This window comes from Amblyomma mixtum, chromosome 5 (genome assembly GCF_055824585.1).
Source record: "Amblyomma mixtum isolate Tamu chromosome 5, ASM5582458v1, whole genome shotgun sequence".
NCBI lineage: Eukaryota > Metazoa > Arthropoda > Arachnida > Ixodida > Ixodidae > Amblyomma > Amblyomma mixtum.
In genome coordinates this window covers 108,651,999-108,670,372 of record NC_143016.1, presented here as the reverse complement: position 1 = coordinate 108,670,372, position 18,374 = coordinate 108,651,999, and positions in this window count along the sequence as shown.

Genomic DNA, 18,374 nt, shown 5'->3' with positions numbered 1-18,374 from the left:
AGCTGGAATTTATTGCAAAAGATGCCTCTTCGGAAGGTTGTAAATGGCTTTAGAAATCACAACAGCTGCTTCCGAACCTGTTTAGCTTGTAAAAAAAAATGCTTCCGCGGGTGACGCCACGCCGCACTGTCGGGCGCACTTAACCCTCTAGTCTGGGGTCGCGGATAAGATGCAGTCGGTGGTATTCTGTACCCTTTTACTTTCAGCATTACCTCTTGAAACCCCAGCGTTTTTCAGTCCGTTTAAGAGCCGAAGACGGGAAGCTCCAGGAGAACGAAAAAACGGTGAGTTGATGAAGGTTTACCCTAACAGCGCAAAAGAACCAAGACGAGGAAAGAAACAGACGGAAGAAGCACTGTCTGGTTTGGTTTTGTGGGGTTTAACGTCCCAAAGCGACTAAGGCTATGAGAGAGGCTCCGGAAGGGCTCCGGAAGGGCTCCGGAAATTTCGACCACCTGGGGTTCTTTAACGTGCACTCACATCGCACAGTACACGGGCCTCTAGAATTTCTCCTCCAAAGAAATTCTAGCCGCCGCGGCCGGGATCGAACACGCGTCTTTTGGGTCAGCAACCGAGCACCATAGCCACTGAGCCACCGCGGCGGCAGCACTGTCTGTAATTTCGAACTCCGGGTGGTCGAAATTATCAGGAGACCTGCACTGGCGTCCCCTAACCATAGTCGCTTTGGGACGTTAAACCAACCTTATAAACCATAAACCACATTTGTGTTCAAGTGCGTGCGCGTACGTGCGTGTGTGTGCAATGCTGAAGTGTATGCGCGTATATGACAAGGAAATGAGAAGAAACGCAGTAAGAAAGAGTCAGCCGCCGTGTCCTGTAATACATTGCTGCGCAGTTACCAATGGGACGTTCAGATATGTGTAATGGGACACCTCACCCTCAGAATGGAGTGGCGCTATCAGTGTCAAGCCGGCGACTTCTTTCAGGCCGCAGCCGATAGCTTCGGGCGAAGTGAACAATTTCGGTCAAGCATGCAAGTCCATGCCCGCTGACAGGCCTCGAGGAAAGGAACGTCGCTGGTTCCTGGTATTCCTTTTTCTTTCTTTTTTTTTTTTTTTGCTGTAGCACCATTCTAAGAAATAATGAGTCAAACGAGTTAGCTGGTAACCGTCAGAAGCGAAACAGGAACAACACAAAAGGGAAATGCAGAGACACAAACCAGACACTAGTCCGGTCGGATAATCTGCATCGTAACATGGGGATAAAAAGACGAAAAGTTAATAGCTGAGCACACGAGCATGCACATAAGGTCATAGAAATTAACGTTTTCTCCTGGCTTGTCAACTTCACGTTAGCAGCGACCGAGTTGTTCTGCTTCCTACTGAGGAGCCCTAGATCTCCATATTCCTCTCCCTCACCGCTTTGTGGCTTCAAGCAGCTTTGAAGATTAAAATAGTTGGAGTCAGTTCACGTTGAAAAAATTTGCTCAGAATGAAAAAAAGATCACTGGACGTTTACCTCTGTGGCAATGGGAATTTCAGCGACAGTTAAGGTGGTGCGAAATGCCGGTGCCACTTGGTGGGTTTAGTAACTCTTGGTACAGGTGTAGGATGCCTGGTGCGTTTGTGGCGTCCTCACTACAGCTTACGCGGGTAAGTTAAAGTCAGTTCCTTTTGCTGACAGTGTTGGAATAACTAGATGCAGTAAGCAGTTATCGAATAGGGTATGTAAAAAGGGGGGGGGGGGGGGCAGAACGTGAGCGGCCGACGACTATAGGCTGTAACTTCGCCGAACGTGCCTTATACAGCTGTCGCCGTGTAACCGAACGACAACATAAGAGGACCACATACGTATATAAACTCAATGCAGCTGCGCGTATGTGTTTTCCTGTGGTTGCCTGATTTTTTTTTCGTGGGACCAAATTTTCTTTAAAAGCAATTTTAAACATCGATGGTATTGAGAACACAACGACGAGGACAGAGGCCTCAATGCCATGGATGCGTATCAACTCGTCCAGTTTTCCGCCCTGTTGCAATTCTAAACAGTTCTGAATAGTCGCTGCCGCATGTGACCCAAAAGCTATCAAATGAACACGAAGTTAGATATGCTAGTGTATATAATTTTGAAACAAGAGGCATTAGTTTTTTTTTCTCTCTTCCATGTCATTTTCCACTGCTCGTGTTCTGTTTGCACTTTGGTATTATTGCTCAATTTGCGATGTTTCTGTATCCACTCCTGCTTGGGCCTCACGGCCTGCAGTATGTCATAAATAGAATGAATAAATAAATAAATAAATATGGAGTGTTTCGCAACCACACTGTAAAAAGAAAGGAGTAAAAAGAAAGTAAGCTGTCCCCCAGCGCACTCTCTTCTGTAAAGGAGAGTGTGCTAGAGGACAGCTTATTCTCTGTTTTCTCCCATATAGGCGAATTCGTGTTTCGAGTGCAGCTTCGATCTGGGTACGCTGAAGACAATCGGCGTAGACGAAGAAGCATCCACATGGGTGGGCACCAGGCCCAGCCGCCATCACTGCCACTTTCAAAGAGGGCCGCGCCACGCAAAACCGTCGGCCCTCATAGGCCGCCATCACAGCTCCCTCCGGTAGAACGGTGGCCCCTTGTGCCGTGCACCCGATGGGACACTGCGGCGGCGCCGGCGTCTCCACCGCAGGCGGGCACACTCTCGAAAACGCCGCTACTGCAGCAGTCGCGGAGAAGATAATCAGCGGACTCCGCCGGACGCGCTTCCCCGCCTACGCCACGGGCGCAGCGGCCGAAGCCCCCGGCGGATGAGTGAGCAAACAACGGACGGCGCTGTGTCCGTGGAGGACGAAGGGACATCCTAGCGCCCGTGTTACGGCACTAATGACCGCCCTTCCCCAGCCGCTTGTGTAGAGCGTACTACATTCCGCCACTACGTCGCAAGCGCACACGGCTTCCGAGGAAGTTCGCTGTGCGGGCGGTGTTCTCTTTGAATTGCGTTATCGCGCGCACGCGAAGAGCGGCTCCTGATACGCAACTGATAAAATGGCGCCGGCCCATAGGAGGTATGATAGGAGGAGAGAATGCGCAGAGTTTAGGCCTTCTTCGGGCTGTGCTTGACGTCTTTAAAACGTTCGCGGCTAAATTTCAATATTGCAGTGCATGACCGCGCAGTCGGTCTTCAAGTTTTGGCCCGATTACATCATATACCCATATAGGGCTTCTCAGTATCACGTAGAGAGAAAGCTGAAGTCGTCGTCTATATATATATATAGGAGTTTCTTAAAGATTACTTTGTTCACCGCGGCAATCCTGTTGTTGCTGTTGAGAACGTGTGTTGACCAGATTAGGTATAAACCCTGTGGTTGGAGCCCCTGTTTCAGGAATGCCGGGATAGACGACGTTTCATATCTGGCTTGGCTAGTGTTGAGCCGTAAACGTGGATTATGCCTCGGATGCAGTATCTGTGCTGTGATGCTCTCCATTGTGCGCAGATTAAATTGTATCAACAGAGTGTTTTTCACTTCAATCCATTTACCGAAAGTGAAAGTTCGCCGTTAAGCTGGTATGGAAACTTTCACAGGATTTCTTCGAGATTTGCCTCGAGAAGAACTGCACTGTTACGACTGAATCTGCGCTTTATGCCCAACAATAGGCACGACAAGTATGAAACCTGATCTTCCCGGGATTCCTGCGCCTCTACACGGCGGATGGAGGGCAGCACCGCCAGCTTTGAGGAACTTGAGAAATTTCATATGTATTGACAAACTACATTATACCTTCTAATGTGTTTTCTGCATTAAGTAAAAGGTTCATTGAATATTACATATGATGTCCCTAGCGCCATGATGGTGGATCACGCGTAGCTTCCGCAGCGCACCTCGGAGTATGTAGCGATACCCGGATTAGATAAGCGTTCAACCTTTCACCACCTTTCGTCCTTGTCTATCTCAAAGGCCCCAGATATAACATATCGGTGCAATTAGTGCGCGCAAATTCGCTGTAGCTGCAGAGGAGAATTTCAGTTCCCACTAGTGGAGAGCACAAGCTGAAGAAATCGAAAAAGACAGCAGAACAAGAACTGCTTAAAAGCGGAAGACCGACAACAACATGGATCATGTTCCCTCGAATACTCAAGTCAGCACGCCCGCCCGGACATTCTAGAACCGCGACGTGTCGACAGTAATGGACACGGCGTTCGTCGCTTATTTGTTTTGTTTTAAACACTTTTTTCGTTTTTTCGCCCTCTCTCTTTCTTCCTAGCCGTGACCTCGCCTTCGGCCTGAGCGGCGGCTCCAACGGTTCTCGGGAAAACGAGGGCCAATTTGTTCCCAGGGCGGGCGAATAACACGCCAAGAGCAGCGCTTGGGCCAGGGGCTCTCTTTGAATAATGAGCCGTGGCCCGCAAGCCGAAAGGACGGATCGAGACGTAGATGGAAGAAGGGCGAACCTGCGCCTCTCCTCTACCCCCCCCCCCCCCCTCTCTCTCATTCTCTATGCCCATTGGATTGGGCGCCGTCAAAGGGACCGCCGCCGGGGTAAGGCGATCCCTTGCGGAGAGATACTGCACGCGTGGCCGCGCGCGACCCCCTTGCTTCGCCGAAGAAGGTGACGCGCTTCATTTGGCACGGCGAGGATCAGTGCGGTTGCACGATGCGGCGGCCAGCGGCGCTTCGGGCCATCGGGGCGCCGGGAGAGCGCGGTGCGCCGAGCAGGATTAGCGTGAAGCGCCGCTTTATTGCGGAGTTGGGTCTGCCCAGGCTGTTTGTTTTTCTTTCCGTTTTTCCCGGAATCTGTACGGCCGCGAAGTGAAGCGGAGAAACCGCGGTTATTACTTTTTTTCCCCGAGAATCAGTCTTTGTGGCATCTGCCTCGGAACCCGTCACCGCAGCCGGGCATTATTAATTGCTTATGCAGCCAGACCGCTTCGTCAATTTCTGCCGGCTTTAGTGGAGTTAAAAACGTAACTCAAATGAAGAAAAACTCTTGAGCGATTCTCAGTAGATCGTTTGAAAGCGTTAGAATCCAACCGTTTGTTATATCCAAGGTGCTACACTTAGGTTCGCTATATAATACCCCTGTCACACGGGCCAACTCAATGTCCATTGATTCAGTGGCAACCGATATTTTCGAGCGCCATGCAGATGCACCGCTGCCAGACGGCAAATTTCAATTATCAATTAGTGAGTAGTGAGCATGTGATCCGACAGGCGGCGCTATAGATAACAAAATTAAAAAAAAACGAAGTCAAGCTAATTAAAACAAGCGAAATGTTGGAGTAAGTGCTAACAGAAACTTTTATCGGAAAAAAGGCATTGAATGCCTCACATTTCAGCAGAATATAGAGCAACGATGGCGGAGCCACCATGGGCAGCGATGCGCATGTTGTTTCAGAAGCAATTACTTCTCGCTGGCGAAGCTGCCACAGATCGGTGACCGTCTTGGTGGCGTTAATAATGGTTACTACCGTTACAGCATTTGTGCGGCACTTCTTTGTCTCCGTAGTCGCAAAGTGCACTAAGAGGCGCAAGCGGGAGAAACGAAGCGGAACGACGCATCACCGCACAAGAACAGCGTTGGTTTGTTTACATATTTGACCGCTGCGCAGCTGCGGTTCTCTGGAGCTGTCATTTGGCTACCGAATACAAATTAGTTAATGAAGTGGCTAATGTATTCTAAAATTTTGCCGTTAAATAAAAAAAAAATATTCTTGTTTATTTCGAGTTTTTGTCTTCTTTTTTCAACGTTTGGTGGATGAGGGGCTGTTCTCAACGGACGTTGTGATTCCAATGGCCATTCGCGAACCTCCATTGAGCCGACGTCCATCGAGTTCAATGGTCATTGAAAACCACAGTGTGGCACCGGCCGATCCCCATTGAGGTCGATGTCCGTTGGCTCAATGGACATTGAAACTGCCCGTGTGAGAGCGGTATAAGCTCGTTAATTCCATCCGGTATCCTGACATGAAAGTTCGTTGCGTTCGAGGTGGCATACTTAGGTTCGGTATATTCGAGGTTAACACAAGAAAGATCGTTGCATCTCAGGTGGCATACTGAGATTCACTATATCCGGAGGTTAGCACACCAAAGGAAGGTTGTTAGGTCCGAGGTGGCATACGGCAAATTCAACATGTCACCTCTAGGCAACAAACTGATGCCTGCGCACGATGGGCAGTACGTGTGAACCTGTCCACCGGATTGTGGGTAACCTGCTTTCCACTGGCTACTGACAGATGGCGCTCGTCCGCTTATACAGACCCTTCTAATGATAACGCATAAAAAAAGTATTCACAAAATGACCGCCTCACTTACAAGTAATACCAATAAAATTCTCTATATTTACGCAACTACAATACACATGGTAGTTTGGGGCTGCCCTAAAGAATTGTAAAATAACGGGCCCCAGCCTGCACTGCTCAAAACACAGCATGCTAAATTCAGTCAAAACATAAAGGAATCCGTCCAAGAATGGACAATTCGTCCTTTTGCACCCGCAAGCGAAAAACGTGGGAAGATGCTACTAGTAGCAGCAATACTTACAGCAGTAGTACACAGCTTAGCGCCCACCCTGCTTGCATTAAAGTCCCGCAAGCGAATCCGAAGACGACAGTAATGGCAGCGTCACTGCCGCCAAGCTGCGGCTGGCGGCCACCGTGTACGTTTCGCCGGTTGGGACATCAGTCGTGGCTCAGGCGACAGCAAAAAAAAAAAAAAAAGTGCAAGTGTTTCGAGAACTGACTTGTCATCCGCTCTGTCATCTTTTGCGCTGACGGACGTGGTTGATTCTGCCCTGTTTTTCTTGTCATTTTTCATTTTCGACGGCATACGGCGCCAACTGCGGAGTGGCGCTTGGCGCTTTCGATCGCCGCACTTGGAAGTTGAACGGTGTCATTAATAAATTCTATAGGGGACATGTTTCAGCGGGAACGGACATCGGAGCGGTACGATGCGCTACAAAAGCGTCCGGGCTATACTTGCTGAATGCGTGCTCTAGCGAAAACGAAACAAAGCGAAAAGTAAAAAGGAACGAAACATCCTGAATGGAATTCAAGTGCCTCAGCCGCGATTTTTTTTGTCTGGATAACCGCAGCTTATCTTTTTAATGATGTAGGCATATATATATGTATGCAAGAAGAGAAGGAGGATAGGCTTTTGCTTTCTTTTTGTCTTGCATTCGAAAACTGAAGAAGAGGAATCAAGACCATGCATCGCTCAAGAAATTGCATGCCGACCAATCTCTCAAGTGGCGAGACATTTAGCGGCTAGCTCTCAGCGTAAAGAACTGTTCAGCAGCCGATCGACAGTTACTGGAGCATGCGCAAATACGGCCACACCCTCTCTTTTACGGTGATTTTTCATACCAGAAGGAATTGCACGCACTTTATCGAAACGACACAACGCCCATTCGTTCTCCGCCGTTCTCATTTTCTTCTAGGAATTCTCTCTCATTTCAAATTTGCTTCCTCATGGAGCGTTTGAGGAGCAAAGCTTTCGGGAAAGGCTACTGACAGACCGCCTGCTGGGAGCAGCTAGGAGCATTCGCCTCTGCCTTGAGAGCGCATTCACTCCTGGGAGTCGCCGACGTCGTGCGAATGCCTTCGATCCGATCCGTTACTGTTCCTCAAAGTTCCGTCCCCCGACGACTCTCTTGCGTTCTATATGGAAACGAAAAGGGGCAAGTTCCACTTCTGCGTAAACTCAAGAACGCCGACGGTTCACTTCCAGATGGCTCGGAGGCAGCTGTCCAAAGCGTGCAATGGTACAAAATATACTACAGCCGGATGGAACTCGAGAACGAAGAGGTGAGTGCCCCTTGAAGGAGGCCCTCCACCCCACGGCATCGACCCGTTGTCGCGAGGTGGTGGTTAATCCGCTAAACCTTGGATAATCCTCTTGCACCCGAAAGCCCCTGCGTTGTCACGCTAGCAGATGCAAGTGGATTAGGCACGATGTTATGAAAGTCGGTCGACGCGATTGGCTGGAGAGCTCCCTTTGAGGGGCTTTGAGAGATGGAGGGTAATTCTGCGCCTCACCACTTGTGCGCTCTTGAAGACAGCGGGCGTCTCTCCCAGGTTTTTTTTTTTTTTGCACAAAGAATGCTGAGGTGTCGTCCAGGAAGACCATGAAGTGAGTGGTTAGCAACGAGAAATTGGCGCGAAATGGGCGGAAAGCGAGCGCCCTAGCGAGAGCTAGGAGAGTTGAGTTGGGGGCGGCAGTCGAGGCGGAAAGCTGGGCTTATTGGTTGTTCATCTTATAAAAGACTAGCGCTTCAGACGAGGACCAATAGATAGAAAGGGACAGGAGGCACTCTAAACGTGAACTGATTTTTTTTTTTTTTTACTGTTTACTATTGCTATATTAAGTAAAAAAAAAACTAGGTTGTTGTTTAGCGTGAATCCTGCCCTATTCTCTTTCTTATGAGGCATTTGAACCGACGATCCGGAGAAGCTCTCTGAATCCGCGAAGCATCAAATCACTTGCCGCAATCCAATCACAACTCAGGATTTGAATGTAAATTGCCCATTTAAACATGCCATTTGTATTCGCGGAGCCACCTTGCGAATAGCTGTGAAACAAACGTGTGCAGTTTGGCAAAGGTGTCTCCCCTCCGCTCGTCTCGACGTGTCACCGAGTCAACTAACCGCCAGGAATGTCAACGAAGAACACCATCAAAAATCAGATGAAAAATTAAAGGACACCGTCACGAAAGGAAGAGATGTGTAAAAACTTGGCTCATCTAATATCATATGTTTGGTACCTGTGTCGTGCCGGTGGCAATCATTTCTTTCAGCATCTTCCTCTTTCTCAAGCATCGCATCCTCTTGGGCACTTTCCATATATCTTCATGTCGGCCACTCTCGTCGCGCATGATTTCATGGTTTATGGACGATGACTACTGGGTCACCTTCGGTATAAGCACGCCACTGAAGGCGGTCCTATTACATATACTTGGCTACAGGAAACAGTCGTTCTTCTTTCCTTTCTTCCAAGAAGCAGCACCGACACCTATTTCCGGGTCGGGTCGGTCTGCGGCGGTGCAGGTTCGGGGGCGCACAAGTGCGGAAGCTCGCGAATACGTAGACAGGCCCCTAAGTATTAAATGAGCCCGCGTATACTCGAGCGCAGCTGGTCGCCAGGCAAAGGTCGGCGAGGATTTATCGTAGAATGCGCGGTAAGGAGATGCGGCTCGCGTACGAGGCGAAAGGAGGCCGCGAAAATTCGGAGGAATCAGGTTGGGGGGGGGGGGGGGGGGGGGGGTGAGGGGGACAGTGACGGACGTGAACCAAGTTGGACGGGGAAAACAAAAAATGAGAAGCGCGTGAGATGCGACGTAATAAACGCGCACTCACCCATGCGCCGGGTTCCAAGAATTCTGACGAGTCGTACCGCGGCACAGCTGTCACTTCTGTAACAGCGCATTTAATGATGCCCGTAAAAATGAAACAAGAACAATGCTCATGCTCTCAAAAGCCGGGGTTTGATCATCCCCCATGCACTTGACTATGAGTTTTTGATTTATGAGAAGCGTTTAGTTTAAGAAAAGAAAAAGGGAGAGAAGATTCCAGTTGAAGATTTACCTGAACTTGGTGGTACGAATTTAAGGGGGCAAGCCTTTTACCGAGCGAGCTGCCGCTTTGTTTGCCGCCTCCGCTAGTGTGAATGGGCGCTGGACCACATAATGGTGCATGCAGACATTATGCACGCAAGGTGCTCGATTCGCAAAGTTAACGCGTGCGATGTGTAGGCAGTTTACTACAAATTTTTGAGGCCATTATAAGAAAGGAATTTAATGAAACTCAGGTGCCTTCTTAACCACATGCTTAAATAAAGAAGAAAATATGATAGCCTTTGGAAGTTGTCCCCCTCCACCACAAATTCTAAAGGGCCCCCCAAATATTTGAAGTAGGCCCACCCCAGAAAATGAAGTAAGGTGGATTAGTGGGTCAGGTTAGCATAATCACATATGATAATCCACTGGAAGGTACTCGAACATTACCGCTCTCAGATTTTAAATTTTGACGGTGCTAATAGCGTCGCGATCCCCGCGAGTTCCGACCAACCAGGAAATGTCGGTACGGAAAAACCCGGCAGTTTTTGCAAAGCGACAACCTAAATTCTATTGCATTAAAAGGTATATGGAATGAAAATGAGGTGTGTGCGTGCGTGCGTGCGTGCGTGCGTGCGTGCGTGTGTGTGTGTGTGTGTGTGTGTGTGTGTGTGTGTGTGCGTGCGTGCGTGTGTGTGTGTGTGTGTGTGTGTGTGTGTGTGTGTGTGTGTGTGTGTGTGTGTGTGTGTGTGTGTGTGTGTGTGTGTGTGTGTGTGTGTGTGTGTGTAAACTAATTACGGCCGCCGCGGTGGCTGAGTGGTTATGGTGCTCGGCTGCTGACCCGAAAGACGCGGGTTCGATCCCGGCCGCGGCGGCTGGAATTTCTTTGGAGGAGAAATTCTAGAGGCCCGTGTAGTGTGCGATGTCAGTGCACGTTAAGGAACCCCAGGTGGTCGAAATTTCCGGAGCCCTCCACTACGGCGTCTCTCATAGCCTTAGTGGCTTTGGGACGTAAAACCCCCATAAACCATAAACCACAAACTAATTACGGATGCAGCATTTTAAGCATGTGGACACGATGTTCATCAATTCTGGACGCGGCCCTAAATATGTAGGTACGATGTTGATAGTGCAGTTTGAAGCTGATAGTCATATCGCATTTGCCGACTCTAAGATACAGACGATTGTAGGACAGTCTTACATCTCTTACGAAAGCGCCTTGAGCCAGTGGTCTGAGCCTTTAACAACACTGAAATGTTTCAAAGATAATAATTATTCACCGGGACCCGTGTTCTGCAAGTTCAGCCCCAATAAAGGCATTGCGTGTAGAAGGTGGGGCAGTTCCATAAAAGTCGCTGTGTCACGTGCACCTTTTTTTATTAATTAAAACCAATCCCATGCGAACGGGTGGTCTACGCATGGCAGTGGACCATTGCGAATGAGGGGTCAGCACATACGCATTACTTACATACAGTCTTCTTTCATGCTTTCGTCACCAGCCTTCAATCCACACCAGTATACATTTATTCTCACTCTTCGGATCTCTCGGAGCAAAGTATGCGTATACCTAACGTGACGCACCCCTCGCTGTGTAGACGTATTTGATTTCTCGACAAACTGGTTCAGCTGAAATCGACGCTAAGGGCGAATTGAAGTGGTCTGCGTCAATAGACTACCGCGTTCTAATGGCAATGAGTCCTCTTTACCTGAACACAGTTTTTATAAGCCATGAAAAGGCAAAAAGGAGTTAAATACAGGTACCGCTGCCACCCGCCGTTTTCACGAGAAAACTGTGGTGATGTCTATGTTGTTTTCGTCACGGATCTCTGGGGCTAGTGATCATGGAGTCACTTCCGTTACTGACGTCACGAATTTAATTCGAGTGGTGGACAAATTCGTCAACAATAAGGGCCTAATTTTCTGCGGAACACCATCAAAATAGTCGCAAACAAGTCAAACAGTCGGTTTTCTGAAAAGAAAAAATGTAGTAGGCTTTTAACGTAATTAAGCGGAGTCGTCGTTCAAAAGCGTGAGTTTAGCCTCGTTGGCTCACAAGATTCTTAGTTGGGTCTGACCCCATGAAGTAGTGCTTTAACACTGAAATGAACGGAGTTGTCCTCAGCGCTTGTCTGAATGCGCAAAACTATGAGCGCTTCCTGGGCGTCGCCATAATGCTCGCTGGGCTGCAGGTCTGCACCTGGCTCTATAGCGTGGTGGTAGGTGGTGGTGAAAAACTTTAATACTCAAAGAGAGTTTGAGGGTCAGAAAACTCTGCTGCATGGTCGGTATCCTTAGTCCGGGACACCGCACGACGAGGCCCCGTCTCGCGCCCGCTTTACTAGAGCCCTTTGAGACTCCAGTGTGGAGCAGTTGAGGAGGGCAGTCTCCCATGCCTCTCGGGTGGGGGTGGGGGAAGGGGGAAAGTGAGGATTCTGAGTACATGCCCACACCATGTGAAAGATATCGCAGATCTCTCCACAGTGCGGGCAGCGCCCATCTTGGTTCGAACGGATCGAAGTGTTTTGCTATGGCAGGACAGAGAAGAGTTCCTGTCTGCAGGCGCCGCAGAGTTCGCTCCTCCGCCTTACTCAGCCCCTTGGCAGGTGCCGGGTAGAGACGGTGGGTGTCGCAATAATGAATTAGGATTTCGCAGAACCGCAGAAGCGGTTTATGAGCTTCTGAGCCAGGAGAGCTAGGATGAGGAGCCCGGTGTGTGAGCGCTCGGGCGGCCGCATCAGCGGCCTCATTGCCTCGTAGACCCTGGTGGCCAGGAGCGCAGATCACTTTTGTGCGAGTTGGATCGGCGAGAGCGCGTTGGGAGGTAACTCAGGCAAGAGGTGATATTTCGCCTGCAAGATAATCTTCAAAGGCCCGGCGAAAGTCTGTGATAACCGTTCTCGATTTTGGATCGGCGGCAGCGAGAGCTATTGCGACTTCCTCCGCTCGTGTTGAATTGGTGGTAGCGGAACCGGTTTCCAACAGTCCAGAGAGGAGGCGCTTCTACATCTCCCTTGCACAATGGAAATGCTTATAACGATATCCGATGTGATGCACGTATTATGTCTTTATTCATCTCGACACTTACAGAGCTCCGTTGTTCTATTACTCAGAGAACGTCAACATACTGTCAGCATGGAGACGCCTGCACAGTTGAGTACGAATACCGCAAGCGCAGACGGCATGTTGGCAAAGTTTGTATCACGCAGAGGACTTACATCTCTTGTCGTATGCATAAATTTTTATGCTTCGCTGCGTAGGAGGCGAAATCATACTATCGCGCTCAGATAAGACTTGCAACGCTAAGAAGTAATCCAAGCAATAGTAAGCCTATGTGTTGCACACAAAGCACGCAACTTGAACAAATTCATTGCATCCGTGGTTAAATGCATAAATTTCCGTCAACGCTGGACTCGAAATGCTTCCACGACTAACCTTATATACAGAGCGGTCACATAATTCTCGGACGGCGGTGACTCGGTTGTGTTCCGTAAACGACCACGCACGATGCTTATCCGCAGCCATTCAGTTTTTGCTCTGTTACGAAGGAAGAATCTCCGCTAGCGCCAGTATTTGGCGTTAAGGTTCTCAGAAGTGCACTATTCATTGGTTACAACTTGCTTTAGGCAAGAAGTGACTGTTTATAAGTAATAAATTACACAAAAAAAAAGGAATTTAATTTCCTGGAACGTTAGCGTTTTAAAAGCTAATCGAATATAATTACAAACTTGAAAAAAATATATACAGAATTGATCACTTGTAACGAGTAGTCAGGCTGATGATTTCGCCCTGTTGCTACCGACGTGCAGGTGCGGCTTCTCTAATCCGAATCCGCAGAGATTACAGAAGCTGCACCTGCCCGTCGATAATAACACGGGTGTCACATTGAATGACGGAAGAAAAGGTGACTGGTACGAGGTTATTGTGCCGGAGAAGGATGGAACGCAAATTGCTGACAACCACGCATGAGGATCACTCCCGGTTTCTTGTCGAGGCTCACTTCATCTGTATTGGGAAAATAAAAAAATAGGAAACTAAACACAAAAGGAAGGAAAATAAGTAGGAAGCCAACATAAAGCATCGTTTCTTATTGGCAAGTTTTTATTCCGTGTTTCGTTCCCTCTTTAGCCTCGGATGACGCACAGCCAGTAGTGATTGCCAGGCATGGACAGTATCGAAATTACATGTATCTTCAATACATTTTGTGGATCTGTATCTTGAATCGCTTCACAAAAATGAAAGTATCGGAGTATCGGTATCGAAAATACATTTAATGAGTACCGCGTATTTTAACGATACTCGATACTCAAAAATACCGAGAACTGAAAGAGAACATATCTAATGCGCGAAACTGAACAACTTGTACTCATGAGTTGAAAAAAAAATACGGGACGGCTGAAAACGCGGCTTTTCTCGTTCTTCGTGGAACACCACTCCCACCCGCCTCCTCCCCAAGGCCCCAACGGCCCCAACCATTTTTTCCTTTTTTTTTTGTTTTTTGTCCTGAGCCGCGCGAAAGGCGCGATGGGCCTGTCGAGCTGTGTGTCCTCCCGGGTGGCATCGTCTTTTTTATTTCGCTTCGTGTTTAGTCCCCTTCAAGCAGAAGGCATCTTCGCTTGGAAGGGAGACGGTCCAGCCTCGCTTCTTTTGCCCGAAAGTGTCTTCGTGCAAGAAGAATGATGGCTTTTACATACCGTGGCTTACCGCCCTAACGAGAAGGCCCCAACAAACCATGCATCCCTACATATTGTTGCATATATGGTTGTAAAACCAGCTGCAGAAATGCCGCCGGAAAGCAGTCACAAATCATATTTTACCTTTGTGAGGACCGGTAGGAGCTGACTTGGAGAAAACATTCCAGAAGCATCATTTTAATGGCGCTGTTTCACTATCTTGTCATGCCAAATCTTGCTCTCCACTTAAATTAGTTTGAAACAGTGTTTTCGTGGTTTTTTTGCCGTGCTCATCGTTGGACGTAATGACGATCTCCTCCATGCGCAAGAGGCAGAACCGTGCACCATTCGTGCTTTTGGTGGGTCACAAATGCTGCTAGTGCAACCACGGGTTTACGTCAACACCGGCATTCGGTGCTGCAGGTTGGCGTTGCGCGCCCGTGATAATTCGCGGGTTTGTGTACAGCGAAATGAAATGAAAGGGAATTTATTCATGTGATCAGGAAGTGATCCGAAAAGGAATGAGACTTGGTTTTAACATGACGACATATGTAACGCATTTCGTTTCAGCCGCACACCGCACTCTCAGATATTGAAGTAATTTGATGAAGATGTCAGATCTAGAATTCCAACCTGTGGTAGCATACTCCAGGTAAGTAGCATTGGGTTAGCAAGAGAAATAAAACTGGCTGTGGTCTAGCTCTGGTTAAACCTGGATGATTGCGGAAGCAACATCTGAGCGTAGGCATATATTGTTGCGTGAGGTATATATTGCCCACAGTTTCGCCGTTTCGCGTGTTCTTGCAGGACCATACTGCGCATGCGTGAGGAGCAAGTGATGTCATTACTCCACAGCTGGCGTGCCTCGCCGCGTGCGCTCGCCTTCCTTTCCTTAAAATGATCGGAGTGTAAAACGTTGACAACGCCAAACGCCAATGAACACAACGAACTCCAATGGCCTATGGCTTCAGCGCCGCGTTTCTGGCACAACGTTGTCAATGCCTGTAGCTCACATCTCTCTCCCTGACCACCCCACGTACCTATAAGCACGATTCAGGCGTACACTGACCCAGGGAGCCATTATGCGCCATTCCTTTCCTTAAGATGATCGGTGTAAAACGCGGTCAATGCCAACGCCATTGAACACAGCGAACGCAGACGGCCTATGGCTTCAGTGCCGCGTTTCTTTTGACACTCTGCAAATTCTGCGGGGAGAAGGCGGACCTGTACCATATGGTATGGGCCTGCCAACGAAATCAGGCGGTCACTTTCAATAACCAGCCAACGCAGGAGGGGTGGGAGGCAGCTCTGACCAGCTCGGACGAAACGAGTCAAAAAGAACTCATCGAAAGAGCGCGGACAGCAGCCTACGCCAATGGGGTTCCGGACTGAGAGCTCCACCCGCCGCAACAACCTCCTAAACAGTTTCATTAAAATATTTTCACCACCACCGCGTTTCTGGCACAACGCTGTCAATGCCAACGCATGCAGCGCACTCTTGTCACTACCACCCTTAAAACATGGTTGAGGTGTCCAGTGTTCCAAGAGGTCAGTTGTGCGCCTTCCACCTGGTTCATGTGATCACCGGGATGTGGACACCTCGCCCTCACCTCACGCTACGTATCTTCTGGCAAAGCAGAGCTGTTGTTGTGGCTGAGAGAAGGATGAAAAGGAAATTGCACGGGCCTGCCTACTGGCTCGAGCCAAGCCACCACAGCTGCCACGTGCAGATAGCGGAGAGTTAAAAGATCAGAGGAAAGAGAAAATGGAAAGAAAAGATGCGCGTCGCAGCAACAACTGCGTCCGCCGGAGCGAACGCTGCTGAAAAAACAGATAAGCGGCCGAAGCCGCGCTCGCTGAAGCGAGGACAGATACCTAAGCCACTGCCAATTTTATATGCACCACAAACCACTCAGATGGCGGTGCGCAATCGCTACTGCGCATCGGAGGGGGAGATAGAGGGAGGGAGAGGGGGAGGGAGACTGTGGGCGAGCGATGGAGAGCGCGAGGCGTCGGCGGCGGCCCCGGCTAGTCAGCCCCGGCGCGCCAGCTGTGCGCCGTGTGACGTCACCCGCTCCTAGTGCATGCGCAGCTTGGCCTTTCCGGAACTCTGCGAAATGGCTGGGCGACTAGCGTAGTGTTGTTTTCGCAACAATACGATTCGTTTCACTTAAAACAAAACGTTCTAACATGCTCACTTAATCCTGAATAACATAAATTAAAAGGACGTGGACCATGTATATGCAGAAGTTATATATTGTTTTTATTTGTTATGCAATGATTTGTTTTTAGTCAAGCAAATGCCGCTCATATTTTACATATTCGATTTTTGCTTACAATCACAAAACATTAGAAAATGAACCCAGCGTTATTCAGTGCGGTTTCTAGTACTGCAAAACAATTTTTAATAGCATTTATTTTAAATAGCGTGAAATAGTTGTGCATGTTATGAGAAATATTTTACAGAATGTTTCCTCTTTCTCCCACAGAAGACTTGTCGTTCGAGTCAGTGCCAGTACCTCACGACCATGAAGATGTTGAACTCAACCTGCTTCGTCACATCCGTAGTGCTTGCCACACATTGACTTTTACTGCAGTATCGGATGCTAAGGCAGCTTTGGCGACGGCGTCCTTCGATCACCTTCATACATCCACCATGTCACACTGTTCTCCTATTTGGAACTGCGTTCGAAGACCCAAGTCGTCGGAAGCAATTGAGACTATCTCAGGACGTTCTCTTCACACGCCATGTGTGACGGGCTAGAATTCTTTGATAGCACACATGACCGTTGCATTTGCCCTGCAGTGGGCGTAGCCAGGCTGATGATGATGATGTGCTTGCGTGGTCATACAGCTCTTGATATAACGTTGCCACCAAGACATACGCTCACTATGCGTGTTCAGATCCCTTCTTTTTAAAACCATAATTTCGAACTTATCCTCAAATTGAACCCTGCTATACGAGGTCTGTTAGAAAAGTATCCGACCTTTGGCCGAAGAAAAAAAACTGGCATAAATGGAGCGTTAGAAACCTAATAACCTTCAAAGTAGTCTCCTTGGGGCTCCATATGCATCTCCCAGCGGTGCTGCCATTGTTGTAAGTATTCCGAAAAGGCCCTTTTCGGAATAGAATTTAGCTCTGCTGTCGTTGCAGCCATAATGTCCTTTCTTTTCTGAAATTGCGCTCCTTTCAATGGCCTCTTGATTTTAGGAAACAGCCAGAAGTCGTAGGGAGACATATCAGGAGAGTAAGGAGCCTGTTGAACTACAGGAAACTGGTTTTTCGCCAGAAAAGTCTGAATCAAATGCAAGGAATGTGCAGGAGCAATGCCGCGAGGGATGCGCCAATTTCTTGTTGACCTCAATTCCGGTCTCTTGCGCCGCACAGCACCGCGTAGGCGACGGAGGACATCCCTGTAGTACTCTTTAGTCATTCTTTGATCCTGTGGGGTGCGTACTCGTAGTGTGCCACACAAAGGGAGTCAAGAAAGCAGTCAGAAAAACTTTGACATTGCTGCGCACTTGGCGGGCCTTCTTTGGTCTTGGTGACGTGGAATGCGTCCTCTGTGATGACTCCATGGGATTTGGTTTCCTGGTCGTACCCGTACGCCCAAGACTCGTCACTAGTGATTACGGCGTCGGTGAAGTCAGGGTAACTGTTTGTGGAATCCAGCATCTCCTGTGAGACTTCAACACGAAGTTGCTTTTTCTCCACCGTCAGCAGCTTCGGCACGAATTTCGCCGCAACTCTCTCCATGGCCAAATCTTCGGTGATAATGGAATGTGCAGAAAAATTGCTGATATCCACCTCTTCCGCAATTTCTCGGATAGTCACACAACAGTCCCGCATCACCACAGCGTTCACTTCGTCAATTACCTAGTAATTTAGGCATGTTGATGGCCGACCGGAGCGTGGCTCTCTCTCCACAGATGTGCGGCCGTCTTTAAACCAGTTGCACCGCTGCTTAATCTTTGTGCTGCTCATAGCATCATCACCGAAAGCCGTCTGAACATTTCGAATGGTTTCCACTTGGCTATCGCCAAGTTTCTGGCAAAATTTGAGGTAGTAGCGCTGCTCCTCTCGCTCCGCCATTTTCCTTGCAACAAAAAACCGACGAGAGCACTGCGCACTGCCTCACTCAAACGCTGCTTCCCAGCGACTGACGCTATCGGCAGGCGGGAAAAAATTCGTGCATGCGCACGAGGGTTCATGGTC